Source organism: Nycticebus coucang, chromosome 3 (assembly GCF_027406575.1).
Source record: "Nycticebus coucang isolate mNycCou1 chromosome 3, mNycCou1.pri, whole genome shotgun sequence".
NCBI classification, from domain to species: domain Eukaryota; kingdom Metazoa; phylum Chordata; class Mammalia; order Primates; family Lorisidae; genus Nycticebus; species Nycticebus coucang.
The window spans coordinates 73,013,377-73,031,243 of NC_069782.1; positions in this window are offsets into that span (position 1 = coordinate 73,013,377).

The following is a 17,867-nucleotide window of genomic DNA, read 5'->3' on the forward strand; positions in this document are numbered from 1 at the left end:
ACCTATAGTTCCAGCTACTTGGGAGGCTAAGGTAAGAGGATTGCTACAGCCTAGTTTGAGATTGCTGTAAGCTATGACACCACAACACTGTACTGAGGGCAACAAAGTGAGACTGTGTCTCAAAAATTAAAAATAGGGTGGCACCTGTGGCTCAATGGCTACGGCGCCAGCCCCATATACCGAGGGTGGCGGGTTCAAACTTGGCCCCAGCCAAACTGCAACAAAAAATTAGCCAGGCGTTGTGGTGGGCACCTGTAGTCCCAGCTACTCGGGAGGCTGAGGCAAGAGAATCGCTTAAGCCCAGGAATTGGAGGTTGCTGTGAGCTGTGATGCTATGGCATTCTACCGAGGGCTATAAAGTGAGATTCTGTCTCTACAAAAAATAAGTAAATAAATAAAAATTATTTCTCACAGTTGTGAAGGCTGGGAAGTCCAAGATCAAGGTGCTGGTAGATTTGGGGTCTGGTGAGGGCTAGCCTCCTGGTTCACAGATGGCTGTCCTCTCTTTGTGTCTTCACAAGGTGGAAGGAAGTGTCTAGGAAGCACTCTGGCTCTGCTCTCATGCCCTAGTCACCTCCCAAATGTCCCACCTCCAAATATCACATTTCAACATATGAATTTAGTGGGGTGGCCAGGCACGGTGACTCATGTAATCCTAGCACTGGGAGGTCCAGGCAGGTGAATTGCCTGAGCTCAGGAGTTCAAGACTAGCCTGAGACCCCTAAAAAATAGCTAGGCATTGTGGTGGACACCTATAGTCCCAGCTACTTGGGGGGCTGAGGCAGAAGGATCGCTTGAGCCCAAGAGTTTTAGGTTGCTGTGAGCTATGACACCATGGCACTTTACCAAGAGTGAAAAGTGAGACTCTATCTCAAAAAAAAAAAAAAAAAAGGAATTTAGTGGGGACATAAACATTCAGTCCATAGGACATCCCCAAGCAGGCTACAGGGACCACATCTTAGAGCTCTGTTGACAGGAGTATAACCAAGACACAATCTGGGCCTCCAGCACTGGCTGACGTGGAAGTGGCTGGGTAGAAGGAGATAGGAGAAGACATGGGAATGGAGTAGGCATACATATGGGAAAGACACAAGGAGGAACCACCCAAGCTGACATGGAGGCAAGGTCCAAGGGCAGGGGAGGGCTTGGCTAGGGACAAGAAATGAAAAGAGGACAGAAAGAAGGATCAGGACAGGAGGGGACCCACATAAACCAAGGGATTTGTGGCTGAAGTGGGCAGAACGGTCTAGAGTCATCAGGTGGGTGCCCGAGAACAATGCCCCAAGCATCTGGTCAAAGAGGTAAGACCTCGGGTGGCACCTGTGGCTCAAGGAGTAGGGTGCCAGCCCCATATACCAGAGGTGGTGGGTTCAAATCTGACCCTGGCCAAAAACTGCAAAAAAAAAAAAAGAGGTAAGACCTCATCCAAGAAACCATCAGATCCCAGATAAACAAAGAACAGCTAGTATGGGCAAAGCTTTAGGAACCTATCGGGTAAAGCCAAACAGGCTTCTTTGTAGCAGAACTCGAGGGGACAAATAAGCACCATGCGAAGAAGCTCACAGGGTTGGGATGTACATGGTGGCTCACTCCTGTAGCCCCAGGAGGCCAAGGAGGGCAAGGGGAATTACTTGAGATCAGGAATTTGAGACCAGCCTGGGCAACATGGTGAAATCCTATCTCTACAAAAAAAAGAATTTAAAAATCAGTTGGGGATGGTGCCATATGCCTGTAATCCCAGCTACTCAGAAGTCTGAGACAGGAGAATCATTTGAACCCAAGAGTTCAAGACTGCAGTGCAGCCTGTTGTGATAGTGAGACCTTGTCTCTAAAGAGAAAGTAAGAAACTCGTGAGGTCTATAGGATACACCACATAGAAAGTGGGTGATAGGAACACCCAGGAGGTGGCCTCAGGGTTCATGGGAGGACAAAGATGGGCTTCACAGAGGCTGGCAGGCAAGCTGGGGGCAGCTGGCCCAAGCAGCAAGTGACCATTAGTGACCTTGACACATCCCTAATCCTCAAAAATCTTGCATGTCACTCCTTCCACTTAGGACCATCTCCTTCACCACCACCCCCAAGTCCAGGCTACCATCTCTCACCTAAATGTCCTCCAGCCTCCTCTCTGGTCTTGACTGCTTCTGTCAGCCCCTCTCTGATTCCTGAACATTCCATACTTGCTCTCACCTGCCCCTCTGCCAGGGCTGTACCCCTTGGTGCTGCATTTCCTCTGAGACCCTTGATAAAACTCAGCTTAGCCATGTTCTACCCCTTTCCTTCTGCCCCTACCCCTGCCATTGGGTCCCAGGGAGTGAGAGGAAGAGGATTGTTTACATGTTTCAAAGTTTCTCATTTCATCCCCAAATCTCACATGGTGAGATTATAATGCAATTGGCTGAAAGAGGAAAGGAAAAGATTATTTCTAGGTGAATTTGATTCCCCTATACTTTGACATTTTGGGGTTTTTTTTGAGACAGAGTCTCACTTTATTGCCCTTGGTAGAGTGCCGTGGCATCACACAGCTCACAGCAACCTCCAACTCCTGGGCTTAGGCAATTCTCTTGCCTCAGCCTCCCAAGTAGCTGGGACTACAGGAGCCCGCCACAACTCCCAGCTATTTTTTTGTTGCAGTTTAGCCAAGACCAGTTTTGAACCCGTCACTCTACCCACTGAGCCACAGGCACCACCCTACTTTGACATTTTGGATAACTTTTTCAACAACCAGAAAACAGCTAAAGGGACACTTATAATTCTGCTTTATGAAAAATATACTACTTCCAGGCAGCACCTGTGGCTCAAAGGAGTAGGGTGCCAGCCCTATATGCCGGAGGTGGTAGGTTCAAACCCAGCCCCAGCCAAAAAAAAAAAAAAAAAAAAACTGCAAAAAAAAAAAAAGAAGAAGAAGAAGAAGAAAGAAAAATATACTACTTTCAATGCATTACCACTGCTACAATTATCATTTTTGAAATCATAACATTCTCACACTAAATCATGTGTTTATGAGATACAGAACAATATCCATTGTTCCCATCCCTGCCATTTATACTAAAAATCTCCCTGAAGCATCTCTCTAGAAATGCAACTTGGTCCACACGTAGTTTTACTTTTCTTTTTTTGTAGAGACAGAGTCTTATTACTTCATCGCCCTCGGTAGAGTGCCGTGGCGTCACACAGCTCACAGCAACCTCCAACTCCTGGGCGTAAGCAATTCTCTTGCCTCAGCCTCCTGAGCAGCTGGGACTACAGGTGCCTGCCACAACACCCAGCTATTTTTTTTTGTAGAGACAGAGTCTCACTGTACTGCCCTCGGGTAGAGTGCCGTGGCGTCACACGGCTCACAGCAACCTCTAACTCTTGGGCTTATGCGATTCTCCTGCCTCAGCCTCCCGAGCAGCTGGGACTACAGGTACCCGCCACAATGCCCGGCTATTTTATTATTGCAGTTCGGCCGGGGCTGGGTTTGAACCCACCACCCTTGGCATATGGGGCCGGCACCCTACTCACTGAGCCACAGGCGCCGCCCCCCGCCCAGCTATTTTTTTTGTTGTGGTTTGGCTGGGGCCTGCCACCCTCAGTATATGGGGCTGGCACCCTACCCACTCAGCCACAGGCACCACCCCTTCTTCTTCTTTTATTTTATTTTATTTATTTATTTGTTTGTTTGCAGTTTTTGGCCAGGGCTGGGTTTGAACCCACCACCTCCGGTATATGGGGCCGGCACCTTACTCCTTGAGCCACAGGTACCTCCCTTTTTTTTTTTTTTTAGAGACACTTTGCTGCCCTTGGCAGAGTGCTGTGGCATCACAGCTCACAGCAACCTCCAGCTCTTGGGCTTAAGCAATTCTCTTGCCTCAACCTCCCAAGTAGCTGGGACCACAGACACCTGCCACAGCGCCCAGCTATTTTTTTGTTGCAGTTTGGCCAAGGCCGGGTTCAAACCCTCCACCCTTGGTATATGGGGCCAGCACCCTACTCACTGAGCCACAGGCACTGCCTCCTTCTTTTTTTTTTTTTAATACACAGGCTGGAGCCCAGTGGCAGGATCTTAGTTCATTGCAGCCTTGACCCGCTGGGCTCAAACAATCGCCCCATTTCAGCCTCCCAAAGTGCTGAGATTACAGACATGAACCACGGCTCCCCACCTGTTTGTTTGTTTGTTCGTTGAGACAGAACCTCAAGCTGTCACCCTGGGTAGAGTGCCTTGGCATCACAGCTCACAGCAACCTTCAACTCCTGGGCTCAAGCGATTCTCCTGCCTCCGCCTCCCAAGTAGCTGGGATTACAGGCACCTGCCACAATGCCTGCCTATTTTTTGGTTGCAGCAGTCATTGTTGTTTGGTGGGCCCAGGCTGGATTCCAACCCACCAGCTCAGGTGTATGTGGCTGGCGCCTTAGCTGCTTGAGCCACAGGGACCAAGCCAGTGTTCATTTGTTTTTGAGACAGAGTCTCACTTTGTTGCCCTCAGTAGTGGCGTCACAGCTCACAGCAGCCTCAAACTCTTGGGATTAAGTGATTCTCTTGCCTCAGCCTCCCAAGTAGCTGGGAGTACAGGCACTCGCCACAACACCCAGCTATTTTTATTTTTGTTGTAGTTGTCATTGTTGTTTGGTAGGCCCAGGCTGGCTCCAGTGTATGTGACTGGTGCCCTAGCCACTGAACTACAGGAGCCGAGCCTGTTTGTTTATTTTTGAGACAGAGTCTCACTATGTCATCCTTGTGCCGTTGTGTCACAGCTCACGGCAACCTCAAATTCTTGGGCTTAAGTGATTCTCTTGCCAGTGCCATAACCATTGTGCTACGGGCACCAAGCCTGTTTGTTTTGTTGTGAATGTCATCTCTAACACAATTACTTACTCTTAGTGTTCAGGCTCCGTCTGCATTGACGCATGTTTTGTCCAGTGGAAGCCTCTGTGTAGCCCTGATACTGTCCTTATATTACAGAGTCCTGAGCACAAATCCTTCTTTACAGGGTTAAGCACAAAGTTACTCAGGGTTAAGTTACTCAGAAGTTGTTGTGAACCGGAAGTATATCTCCCACTCAGTCTTCATCTGCCATGTGTCACCAGTCACTACTGGCGGCACCAGCCTACTCTATTCTTGGCCACTAGGGGGCACAGCGGACCCAAGTGCTATAAGGGTACCTGGGAGTGTATCCACTAGGTAGGGTGAGCCAGTAGCTAGGAAGGCTGAGCTAAATGTCACCAGACCTCAGTCTGGTTGCACTCTGTCATTATCAGCAGGGACATGAGGTTCCTCTGAGTTCCCCTCCTGTGACATGTGGGGAAGAGAAGAAGACACCCAGGGTTCTCCAGGTATTAGGGCTGCACCATTCCCTCATTTACTTGCCAAACATTTGTTGAGCACCTATTGTGGAAACACAGCAGGGACCACATCAGACAAAGTTTTTGTCCTTAGAGGGTGGACATTCCATCCCTGACAACAGGCCTCAAATAGAAGTGAAGGTTGGGCGGTACCTGTGGCTCAGTGAGTAGGGCGCCGGCCCCATATGCCGAGGGTGGTGGGTTCAAACCCAGCCCCGGCCAAACTGCAACAACAACAAAAAAATAGCCAGGCGTTATGGCGGGCGCCTGTAGTTCCAGCTGCTCAGGAGGCTGAGGCAAGAGAATCACATAAACCCAAGAACTGGAGGTTGCCGTGAGCTGTGTGACGCCACAGCACTCTACCGAGGGCAGTAAAGTGAGACTCTGTCTCTACGAAAAAAAAAAAAAAAAGAAGTGAAGGTTGACCATCTGTGAGAAGGGGCACACCGTAGGTTGGGAACAACCAGAGCACAGGAGGTAGGGGATGCTGTGACAGGAAAGAGAGGAGGCCTCGCTTGGCCAAGCCAGTCAGAACTGGACATTTTAGCCTCTGCTACACTGCCACTAAGACCCAGGCATCTGAGAAATTCTGTATCCATTACTGGCACAGCCAAGAATCTGAGGCTGGGTTTGTCAGGCTCTGGGCCTGTCCCCTTCTGTGTGGGCACTCCAGAAAGGGACACTGGGAAGGCATTGAGAGTGCCACCTCTGTCTGTGACATTCACAGAGGGTGGCATTGCCACACAGGTCCTCTGTCACCTTGTACACAGCTGCTGTCTGGAGTCAGATCCAGTAGGACACTGAAAGCTGGGGAAAGTGGCTGAGTTCCCATGTCCAGAGAAATGATTGAATCTCCAAGTTCCCTCAAGCCAGGGCCATGGTACTTCTGTCCCCACTGCACTCAGGCCCACAGACTGAGAACCAAACCTGGAGGTGGGGATAAGGGTGGATCATCCAGGGCTGAATGTGAGGCAGAGTCAGGCAGTGTCAGGTGGTAACAGTGCCAATAAGGGTCAGTCCCAGGCGGCGCCTGTGGCTCAGTCGGAAGGGCGCCAGCCCCATATACCGAGGGTGGCGGGTTCAAACCCAGCCCCGGCTGAACTGCAACCAAAGTATAGCCGGGCGTTGTGGCGGGCGCCTGTAGTCCCAGCTACTCGGGAGGCTGAGGCAAGAGAATCGCTTAAGCCCAGGAGTTGGAGGTTGCTGTGAGCTGTGTGATGCCATGGCACTCTACCGAGGGCCATAAAGTGAGACTCTGTCTCTACAAAAAAAAAAAAAGGGTCAGTCCCTGACTCACTTGTATGTGTAATCCAAAAGCAGGCACAAGTCCTGACTAGGCCATATTTAGGTCCCTTGTTCATAGATTTATTTCTCTCTTGGCATCTAGTTCTCCTCAGACCTAAAACTTGGGTAACAAAGGAATTCTTTTTTTTTTTTGTAGAGACAGAGTCTCACTTTATGGCCCTCGGTAGAGTGCCGTGGCCTCACACAGCTCACAGCAACCTCCAACTCCTGGGCTTAAGCGATTCTCTGGCCTCAGCCTCCCGAGTAGCTGGGACTACAGGCGCCTGCCACAACGCCCGGCTATTTTTTGGTTGCAGTTTGGCCAGGGCCAGGTTTGAACCCGCCACCCTCGGTATATGGGGCCGGCGCCCTACCGACTGAGCCACAGGCGCCGCCCCAAAGGAATTCTTTTTCAGACAACTATTTGTCTTGTTAAACCCTTTCCTGGGTATGTCCTGGAATAGCCACCGGCCACACTCCTAGGTTTGACCTGGCTCTGGGGACACCCACATCCATTATTTGCAGTGTGGGGTCAAGGTGGGCTTTGCATATAGACAGATCCCATGATGGTATCAATTCAATCCTATGATGGGAATTGTGGCCCATAGTCACATAATCTCTCTCTAGAATCTTTCAGACTTGATGCCTTATCTCAGTACTCACAACTTGTAGGACAGCAAGTACTGAACACACTGCCATCCTCTCCCTCAGAAAAGAACATCCTCTCTTTCTCTCTTTCTTGTTTTTAGAGACAGGGTCTTTGTCCCCCATGCTGGAGTGAAGTGGAATAATCATAGCTCACTGCAGCCTAACTCCTGGCATCAAGTGATCCTCCCACCTTAGCCTCTAAGTCATTGGAATTACAGATGTGAGCCACCACCCCTGCAGGACGCCTTCTTTAACTCTTGCCTAAAGGGCCAGAATTTATGTCTTGCCACCCAAGAAACCAAACATCCAGCTTAATGTCCCTACAAGACATGATTTATTTTTGTGATTCAAGGGACAGTAGGTACTTTTATCAATATAATGTGGACATCTACCTAGAGCTGGAGTCACCCAAAGAAATCACTGGTTCAAGGTCAAAATTTGGGCTTAAAGCAAATTTTTAGAAGCCTGTTCACCTGTCTTCCAAGCAACAAAAAACTCTGAACTTCATTTGACCAGTTCCTCTGAAGGCACTGGGCCATGTAGTAAGTGGATTATTCAAACCCAGACTGACTCCTGGCACATGGAAGATACTCTGACACTCCGGGATGTACTTATACTAAAATAGTATCACAATTGATGTGAAATTCAAATCTAACTGAAAGTCCTGAATTTTCATTTACTAAATCTGGCCACCCTAGCTACTAAGTGATAAGCTTGCCTTGAATAAAGGAATGTAGGAACAAAAAAAGATAGCAGGTCCAAACAATGAACTTTCCCAGTGAGAAATGGAACTCACAGAAATCTGCAACACACCTCTTCTTCCAGTCAGAATTAACTCCTGACACTTCCCAGGACCAGCACTCTCAACCAACCCCTCCTACCAGCTGGCAGGGCCAGTCTCTGACCCATGAGGAAGGACTATGGCATTGGCTGGTCCCCTCTGCATGGAATGCTGGAATGCTCATCCTAAGGTGAGGCCTTTTTTTTTTTTTTTTTTTTTTGAGCCAGAGTTTCACTTTGTCACCCTTGATAGAATGCTGTGGTGTCACAGCTCACAGCAACCTCAGACTCCTAGGCTGAAGCGATTCTCTTGCCTCAGTCTCCCGAGTAGCTGGGATTACGGGTACCCTCCACAACACCCAAATATTTTTAGAGGCAGGGTCTCAATCTAGCTCAGGCGGCTCTTGAATTTGTAAGTTTAGGCAATCTACCCACCTCAGCCTCCCAGAGTGCTGGGATTACAGGCGTGAGCCACTATACCTGGCCCTTATTAAATTAAATTAAATTTATTTTGAGACAGAATCTCACTTTATCGCCCTCAGTAGAGTGCTGTGATATCACAGTTCATAGCCACCTCAAACTCTCAGGCTCAAATGATTCTCTTGCCTCAGCCTCTGGAGTAACTGGGATTACAGGCACTCACCACAATGCCCAGCTATTCTTCCTGATGGGGTCTTGCTCTTGCTCAGGCTTGTCTCAAACTCCTGAGCTCAAGCAATCCACCTGCCTTAGCCTCCCAGAGTGCTAGGATTACAGGTGTGAGCCACTGTGCCTGGCCTGATTTTTCAAATTATAGTAGAGAGAAGGGGTCTCACTCTTATTTTCTTTTTTTTTTGGAGACAGAGCCTCAAGCTGTCACCCTGGGTAGAGTGTCGTGGCCTCACAGCTCACAGCAACCTCCAACTCCTGGGCTCAAGCGAGTCTCCTGCCTCTGCCTCCCAAGTAGCTGGGACTACAGGCGCCTGCCACAACTCCTGGCTATTTTTTGGTTGCAGCCGTCATTGTTGTTTGGTGGGCCTGGGCTGGATTTGAACCCCCCACCTCAGGTGTATGTGGCTGGTGCCTTAGCTGTTTGAGCCACAGGCGCTGAGCCAAAATGTATATATATATATATATTTTTTTTTTTTTTTTTTTTTTGCAGTTTTTGGCCAGGGCCAGGTTTGAACCCACCACCTCTGGTGTATGAGGCCAGCACCCTACTCCCTGAGCCACAGGCACCACCAGGGGTCTCACCTTTGCACAGGCTGGTCTTGAACTCCTGAGCTCAAACAATCCACCCCTTTGGCCTCCCAGAGTGCTAGGATTACAGGCATGAGCCACAGGGTCCATCTGGGTGCTCAGTTCTTAGGAACATTCTCAGTTCTTAGGAACCAAATCCCAAAGGACATTCCTGAGTTTACTGATGTAGGTTGGCAGCTCATATTTGCGGTCACATCTTGCGGTTCTGTCCAATGGACACTCGCTTCTGGTTTAAACAATCTAAACAGAATTGTATGTGCAGCAGGCTTCTGTTTGTGCACAAAATCAAACTGGGCCACCTACATACATCTCTTTGAGGAATAAAACCTCTTTGGAGGGACGTGAGAGAGACTGGAGGCCAGCTTGGGTCTATGGGTATAAAGAATAGGCAACCTGAGGGTCAGGGTAAGAGGGAGACATCTCCTCCCTGGCTTCCTTGCCCACAGCTCTGTCCCATGATGCCCAGTGCCATTAAAGAGCTCATTAAATGTTTGTGGAGTATAGTCAGACTTGGTGGCATGTGCTTATAGTCCCAGGTACTCAGGCTGAGCAAAAGCATCTCTTGAGTTCAGGACTCTAGACTGTAGTGCGCTATGCTAATCAGGTGTCCATGTGTTTAGCATCAATGTAGGGGACCATGAGGTGACCTAAGGAGGGGTCAACTCAGAAGTCAGAAACAGCAGGTCAAAACTCCTATGCTGGGCGGTGCCCATAGCTCAGTGGGTAGGGCGCTGGCCACATACATCAGACTATTTTTAGAATGAGGTGTCGCTCTGATCTTGAACCTGTGAGCTCAGGCTATCCACCCACCTCAGCCTCCCAGAGTGCTAGGATTACAGGCATGAACCAATGCACCTGGCCAGAAATGTTTCTATATGTTAGGGGGAAGTCATTTCCTAGCTCTCTTGTCGATGCTTTGGCAACAATCAAGGGGGAAATTCTCTTTACCAGGACCACAGTCTTGGTGAGCAGAAGGTGCGTCAGAGGCTGTGTAGCATGAAGGATAAGCCTGGTCCCCTCAGGGTCAAAGCCAAAGGCAAGGATCCCTGACAGCTACTTTCCTACAGCCTGGCCTGGAAGCCTTGAAATGGACTCGAAATGGAAGCCCAGAAGCAGTTCAGCAGTGACAAGGAAATCTCCCTCTCTAAAGCACACACATGCCCCTTGCTTGGACATGGCCCATGAGTAACCAAAGCTCTTTGGGGACCTGAATTCTACTCAAGAGATAGGAGCACAAATGCTGGATACACCACAACATCTGTTCTGCCACTTGACTTTAGCAACCTCTAAGGGGCAATGAATCTGTGTGGCCTTTGAGATCCAGACAGGTCGGCTTGGCTCTGTTTTCACTGTGAACCACATTCCACTGAGTGTGAGTTCCTTAGGATGTGAATTGGTGTTCTTAGAGAAAAGAAAACAGGGGCGGCGCCTGTGGCTCAAGGAGTAGGGCACCGGTCCCATATGCCAGAGGTGGCAGGTTCAAACCTAGCCCTGGCCAAAAACCAAAAAAAAAGAGAAAAGAAAACAGGTTGTAAAAAGAAAAAAGAAAAGAAAGCAAGAAAACAGGTTGTGTGGTCAAGGGGGACCCAGGAGTTGGAGGTTACTGTGAGCTGTGATGCCATGGCCCTCTACCAGGGTGACAGCTTGAAGCTCTGTCTCAAAAAAAAAAAAAAAAAGGGGCGGCGCCTGTGGCTCAGTTGGTAAGGCGCCGGTCCCATATACCAAGGGTGGCGGGCTCAAGCCCGGCCCCGGCCAAACTGCAACCAAAAAATAGCCGGGTGTTGTGGCGGGCGCCTGTAGTCCCAGCTACTCGGGAGGCTGAGGCCAGAGAATCGCTTGAGCCCAGGAGTTGGAGGTTGCTGTGAGCTGTGTGAGGCCACGGCACCCTACCGAGGGCCATAAAGTGAGACTCTGTCTCTACAAAAAAAAAAAAAAAAAAAAATATTCAGGGAGGCTCAGCAGCAAGGGCACCAGCCACATACACTGAAGCTGGTGGGTTCGAATCCAGCCTGGGCCTGCCAAACAACAACTGCAATGACAACAACAACAACAAAAAAAAGCTGGACGGGCGGCACCTGTGGCTCAGTGAGTAGGGCGCCGGTCCCATATGCCAGAGGTGGCGGGTTCAAACTCAGCCCTGGCCAAAAACCACAAAAAAAAAAAAAAAGAAAAAGCTGGGCACCTGTAGTCCTAGCTACTTGGGAGGCTGAGGCAAGAGAATCGCTTAAGCCCAAGACCTTGAGGTTGCTGTGAGTTGTGACACCATAGCACTCTACCCAGAGTGACATAGTGAGACTCTGTCTCAAAAAAATAAAAAATGAATACTCAGGGAATAATCCAGGCATGGATGGTAGCAATGGAAATCAAAAGGAATAACAGGAAACAAGAGAGGGGGCTGGGCACTATGGCTCATGCCTGCAATCCCAGCACTCTGGGAAGCTGAGGTGGGAGGATTGCTTGAGACTAGGAGTTCAAGACCAGCCTGGGCAATGGAGAGATTCCACTTCTACCCCAAAACCCAAAAACTAAGCCAAACCCCAAAACAATGAGCTGAGCATGGTGGTGTGTGCCTATGATCCTACTTGTGAGGCTGAGGCAGAGGGATTGCTTGAACCCAGGAATTTGAGGTTGCAGTGAGCTATGACAACCACTGCACTTTAGCCTTGATGTCAGAGTCAGACTCTGTCTCAACAAAGCAGGAGAGGGGACTATTCCTTTTCTTTTTTTTGTGGTTTTTGGCCTGGGCTGGGTTTGAACCCACCACCTCCGGCATATGGGACTGGCGCCCTACTCCTTGAGCCACAGGCGCCACCCAAGGGGAGGGGACTATTCCTAACATTTAGGAACTAACTTTGAGCTTAAAGATGGCAAAGAAACAACCAAAGGTTTAAAAACTTTAAGCCTGGAACACTGATGCTGGTGCAGAAGATTTGGTCTGAAACTTGTTGGGATTCAGAGTCACAGCTGGGTGGAATTGTCTAAAAGTGAATGAGACCCTCAATGGGAACTGGAGGAGACTAGAAATACAGATATAGGAGTTCCAGTTCACTAAGGGATTCATTCTCTTGAAAAAAAAAAAATGTTGCAACAAAGAGCCACAGAGTTGAGTAGCCGGATGGTAGATGCACCCGTAGGCCCAGCTTCTCTGGAGAAGAGGAGCACTTAAGCCCAGGGGTTTGAGACAAGCCTGGGCAACATAGTGAGACCTGGTCTCAAATTTTGTTTAAAATTTTAAAAGCCTAAGCAAGAGGGAGATCCCATCTCTACAAAAAAGAGAAAAATTATCCAAGCATGGTGGCACACACCTATAGTCCTAGCTACTTGGGATTTTGAGGCAGGAGGATTGTTTGAGTTCAGGAGTTTGAGGTTGCAGTGAGCTATAATGATTCCATGGCACTCTAGTTGGGGCAACAGAGTAAGACAGAATCTCAAGCTGTTGCCCTGGGTTGTGCTGTGGCATCATAACTCAGAGCAACCTCCAACTCTTGGGCTCAAGTGATCCTCTTGCCTCAGTTTTTCTATTTTTAGTAGAGATGGGGGTCTCAATTTTTGCTCAGGCTGGTCTTGAACCTGTGAGCTCAAGCAAGCTATTCACCTGCCACCTTAGCCTCCCAGAGTGCTAGGATTATAGGCATGAGTCTCTGTGCCTGGACAAAAAAAATTTTTTTTTTTTTTTTGAGAGAGAGTCTCACCTTGTTGCCCTCCATAGAGTGCTGTGGCGTCACAGCTCACAGCAACCTCCAGCTCTTGGGCTAGGGTGATTCTCTTGCCTCAGCCTCCTGAAAAAAATTTTTTTTTTTTTTTTTTTTGTAGAGACAGAGTCTCACTTTCTGGCCCTCGGTAGAGTGCCGTGGCCTCACACAGCTCACAGCAACCTCCAACTCCTGGGCTTAAGCGATTCTCTTGCCTCAGCCTCCCAGTAGCTGGGACTACAGGCACCCGCCACAACGCCCGGCTATTTTTTGGCTGCAGTTTGGCCGGGGCCGGGTTTGAACCCGCCACCCTCGGTATATGGGGCCGGCGCCTTACTGACTGAGCCACAGGCGCCGCCCTGAAAAAAATTTTTTTAAGAAAATACGGGCGGCACCTGTGGCTCAGTGAGTAGGGCGGCGGCCCCATATGCCGAGGGTGGTGGGTTCAAACCCAGCCCTGGCCAAACTGCAACAAAAAAATAGCTGGGTGTTGTGGCGGGCGCCTGTAGTCCCAAGCTGCTCTGGAGGCTGAGGCAAGAGAATCGCGGAAGCCCAAGAGTTAGAGGTTGCTGTGAGCCGTGTGACGCCACGGCACTCTACCCGAGGGCGGTACAGTGAGACTCTGTCTCTACAAAAAAAAAAATAAATAAATAAATAAATAAATTAAAAAAAAAAAGAAAATAAATTAGGGGTGCTGCTTGTAGCTCAAGCAGCTAAGGTGTCAGCCACATATACCAGAGCTGGCGGGTTTGAGCTGAGACAGCACTCTACCCAGGGTAATAGCTTGAGGCTCTGTCTCAAAAAAAAAAGGAAAAAGAAAGAAAAGAAAGAAAAATAAAAGAAATTAGGGGCTGGGTGAGGTGGCTCATGTCTATAATCCTAGTACTCTGGGAGGCTGAGGTGGTGGATTGCCTCAGTTGAGGAGTTCGAGGCCAGCCTGACTAAGAGTGCGACCCCAGTCTCTAAAAATAGCTGGATGGGCTGGGCATGGTGCCTCACACTTGTAATCCTAGCACTTTGAGGGGCTGAGGTGGGGGATCAATAGAGCTCAGGAGTTGGAGACCAGCTGGTCTCTAAAAATAGCCAGGCATTGTGTCAGGTGACTATATTTCCACCTACTTAGGAGGCTGAGGTAAGAGGATTACTTGAGCCCAGGAGTTTGAGGTTGCTATGAGCTATCTTGCCATAGCATTCTACTGAGGGCAACAAAGTGAGACTCTGTCTCAAATAAATAAATAAATAAAAATAATAAAAATGGCTGCTCGGGAGGCTGAGGCAGGAGAATCGCGGAAGCCCAAGAGCTAGAGGTTGCTGTGAGTCCTGTGACATCATGGCACTCTACCAAAGGCGGTAAAGTGAGACTCTGTCTCTACAAAAAACAAACAAACAAACAAACAAACAAACAAAAAAACTAAAAAAAAAATAATAAAAATAAAAACAGCTGGATGCTGTGGTAAGGGCCTACAGTGCTAGCTAATAGGAAGGCTGAGACAGGAGGATCACTTTAGGCCAAGAAAGAGTCTGAGGTTGCTATGAGCTATGATGCCATGGCACTCTACCCAGGGTGACAAAGTGAGACTCTGTCTTAAAAAAAAAAAAAAAAATTGACTCGGTGCCTGTAGCACAGTGGTTATGGTGCCAGACACCTACACTGAGGGTGGTGGGTTCGAGCCTGGCCCGGGCCTGCTAAACAACAATGGCAATTGCAACAATAAAACAGCTGGGTGTTGTGGCAGGTGCCTGTAGTCCCAGCTACCTGGGAGGCTGAGGCAAGAGAATCGCTTAAGCCCAAGAGTTGGAGGTTGATGTGAGCTGTGATGCCATGGCACTCTACTGAGGGCAGCATAGTGAGACTCTGTCTCAAGAAAAAAAAAAATTAACAGGCGAGTGTAATTCCAAAAAATACAATGGGAATAGGGGAATGTTCTCTAGACTTTGAAAGTCACAGAAATTGCAGACCAGAGTTCCTGGAGAGGATAATCATCGAGTTCTTGCTGACTTTAAGGAGAGATTTTTATTGTCAGGATAAAATGCCAGACTGATATGGAAGAAGGGTGGTGGGAGAATGAAAGCAGTGGGCTAGGATCACAGATGTGTCACTCAATGCCTCCTAAAAGAAGTAGAGAGGCAGTCACTGCAGCTGGCCTGTGTCAATGTCGAGACAGGACAAGGGAAGTTGAGAGAAGGGTCTGAAATGCATCAGGATGAAAGCCTGCCCTCTATTTTAGTCTCAGATATAAGTTCGTATCTGGAAAACTAAAGGCCTCAATATCCAACAGAATCTCAAGGTGAATTCTCCCTGGATAGCAGTAAGGTGTCTCTTTCTCGTCTAGCTATGGGTTTGGCTCCTTCTTCCTAGATGTAAAGTGGCCACACATATATAAGATGAACTCTCCAGTTTGGAAATGCTTTCCTACCTGGTTGGGTAAGTGACTGTTTTGACTTAGACATTTTCTACACAGTAGGCATATGGGTGTACTTAACACTTTTTGCCTCAGAAAAGGAAGTAATCCTACTCATTTCTATCAATAAGAACCAGGTAAGGGGCAGCACCTTGGTTCAGTGAGTAGGGCGCAGGCCCCATATACCAAGGGTGGCATGTTCAAACCTGGTCCCGGCCAAACTGTAACAAAAAATAGCGGGGTATTGGGCAGGCACCTGTAGTCCCAGCTACTCCGGAGGCTGAGGCAAGAGAATTGCCTAAGCCCAAGAGCTGGAGGTTGCTGTGAGCTGCGACGCTACAGCACTCTAACACTGTAACGAGGGCAAGAAAGTGAGACTGTCTCAAAAAAAGAAAAAAAAAGAACTAGGTAAGATTTGTTACTGGATTTTTGAGCAAGAGTTTTTTTTTTTTGCAGTTTTTGGCCGGGGCTGGGCTTGAACCCACTACCTCTGGCATACTCCTTTGAGCCACAGGTGCCGCCCTGATCAAGAGATCTAAAGAAGCCTAGTTGAAAGGATTTTTGAGCTTTCTCTGGACTTAATGCAGGTTTTCTAGCTACATAAGGAAAATAAAGCTACACTTTGCTCCGCACTCATGGATAATTCAGGTGCTACCTTTCTCTGGAGAAGCAACAGGACCACTTAGGCCAACCTGTTGATTTGGTTCTACCTATTTTTCTCTGGAAATAGACTTTTCATCATCTTTTCCCTAGAAGAACTGAAGCCAATTTCAATGGACCTGCCAAAGGATGTAGGTTGCAGCAGATTTGCTGTTCACACATGTGAACCTCAAAATGCTTGGCAATTCCAAGTGAATATGCTGATCAATAATCTTAGGGGGCAAGGATGGAGGAAGAGCACCTTGTTGTGTGCGCTTGAATTACCACTGTCATTGCCACTGGAGAGCTTTAACCTTTCTTTTTTTTTGTGATTTTTGGCCGGGGCTGGGTTTGAACCTGCCACCTCCGGCATATGGGACCGGCACCCTACTCTTTGAGCCACAGGTCCCGCCCTAACCTTTCTGCTTAGTACCCTTCCTACTGATATTATCCAGCTATGGTTCTTCATTGCCAGTGAGCACTGCTTCCTTGGTCCAAGGGCATAGCACCAATAGGAGGTCTCATAAGCTGGCACCACTGGGCCCTCATTTTCTGAGGCCCCACTCCCTTGCTGACTGTGGAGTGGCCTAGCTTAATTCCCATTTCCCTATTTGGTTGTGAATGTCACTTAGCCAGTTTGCCCACATGATTTCCCAGACCTAGGAAGGGACACGCCTTGGTGCAAAGATGCAATCACTGTTACCACCACCAAAAGGAAAGCACATCCTTGGTACTGTCACATGCATCTTTTTTTCCTTTTTTTAATGTCAGAAGCTGTGGTCATGTCATTCATTTTGGTGGGGTATTTCACTCCCTCTGGTGAACGTCCATTTGCTTCGGATGTTTTGAGGATAAAAATTTCCAACCAAGGGTGGCGCCTGTGGCTCAAGGAGTAGGGCGCTGGCCCCCATATACTGGGGGTGGAGGGTTCAAGCCCGGCCCCGGCCCAAACTGCAAAAAACAAATAAATAAAAAATGAAAATAAAATAAAACATAAAAAAAAATTTTTCCAGCCAAATGAGATTCTTGTTTATGCTTAGGATTCCAGATTTCATGGGTATCTCTTAAGTCTAACTAACATCTCTGCCTCTGGGTAATTACTTTTCTTCAGAAAATTAAAGAAATTCTGTGCATTCTTTTTTGTTTGTTTGTTTGTTTTTGGGGTGCAGGGCTGGGCTTGAACCTGCCACCTCCAGCATATGGGGCCAGCGCCCCACTCCTTTGAGCCACAGGTGCCGCCCAAATTCTGTGCATTCTTTTTTTTTTTTTTTTTGTAGAGACAGAGTCTCACTTTATGGTCCTCGGTAGAGTGCCGTGGCCTCACACAGCTCACAGCAACCTCCAACTCCTGGAGCTAAGCAATTCTCTTGCCTCAGCCTCCCGAGTAGCTGGGACTACAGGTGCCCACCACAACGCCCGGCTATTTTTTGGTTGCAGTTTGGCCGGGGCCGGGTTTGAACCCGCCACCCTCGGTATATGGGACTGGCGCCTTACCGACTGAGCCACAGGCGCCACCCAATTCTGTGCATTCTTAAAATAAAAAGGCGAGTTTTAATTATAGGTCCTGACATTTCTTTTTTTTTTTGCAGAGACAGAGTCTCACTTTACCGCCCTTGGTAGAGTGCCATGACGTCACAGGACTTACAGCAACCTCCAGTTCTTGGGCTTCCGCAATTCTCCTGCCTCAGCCTCCTGAGCAGCTGGGACTACAGGCGCCCACCACAACGCCTGGCTATTTTTTTGTTGCAGTTCAGCCAGGGGTGGGTTTGAACCCGCCACCCTCAGTATATGGGGCCAGTGCCCTACTCACTGAGCCACAGGCACCACCCAGGTCCTGACATTTCTAGGGGTCAGCTTGGAA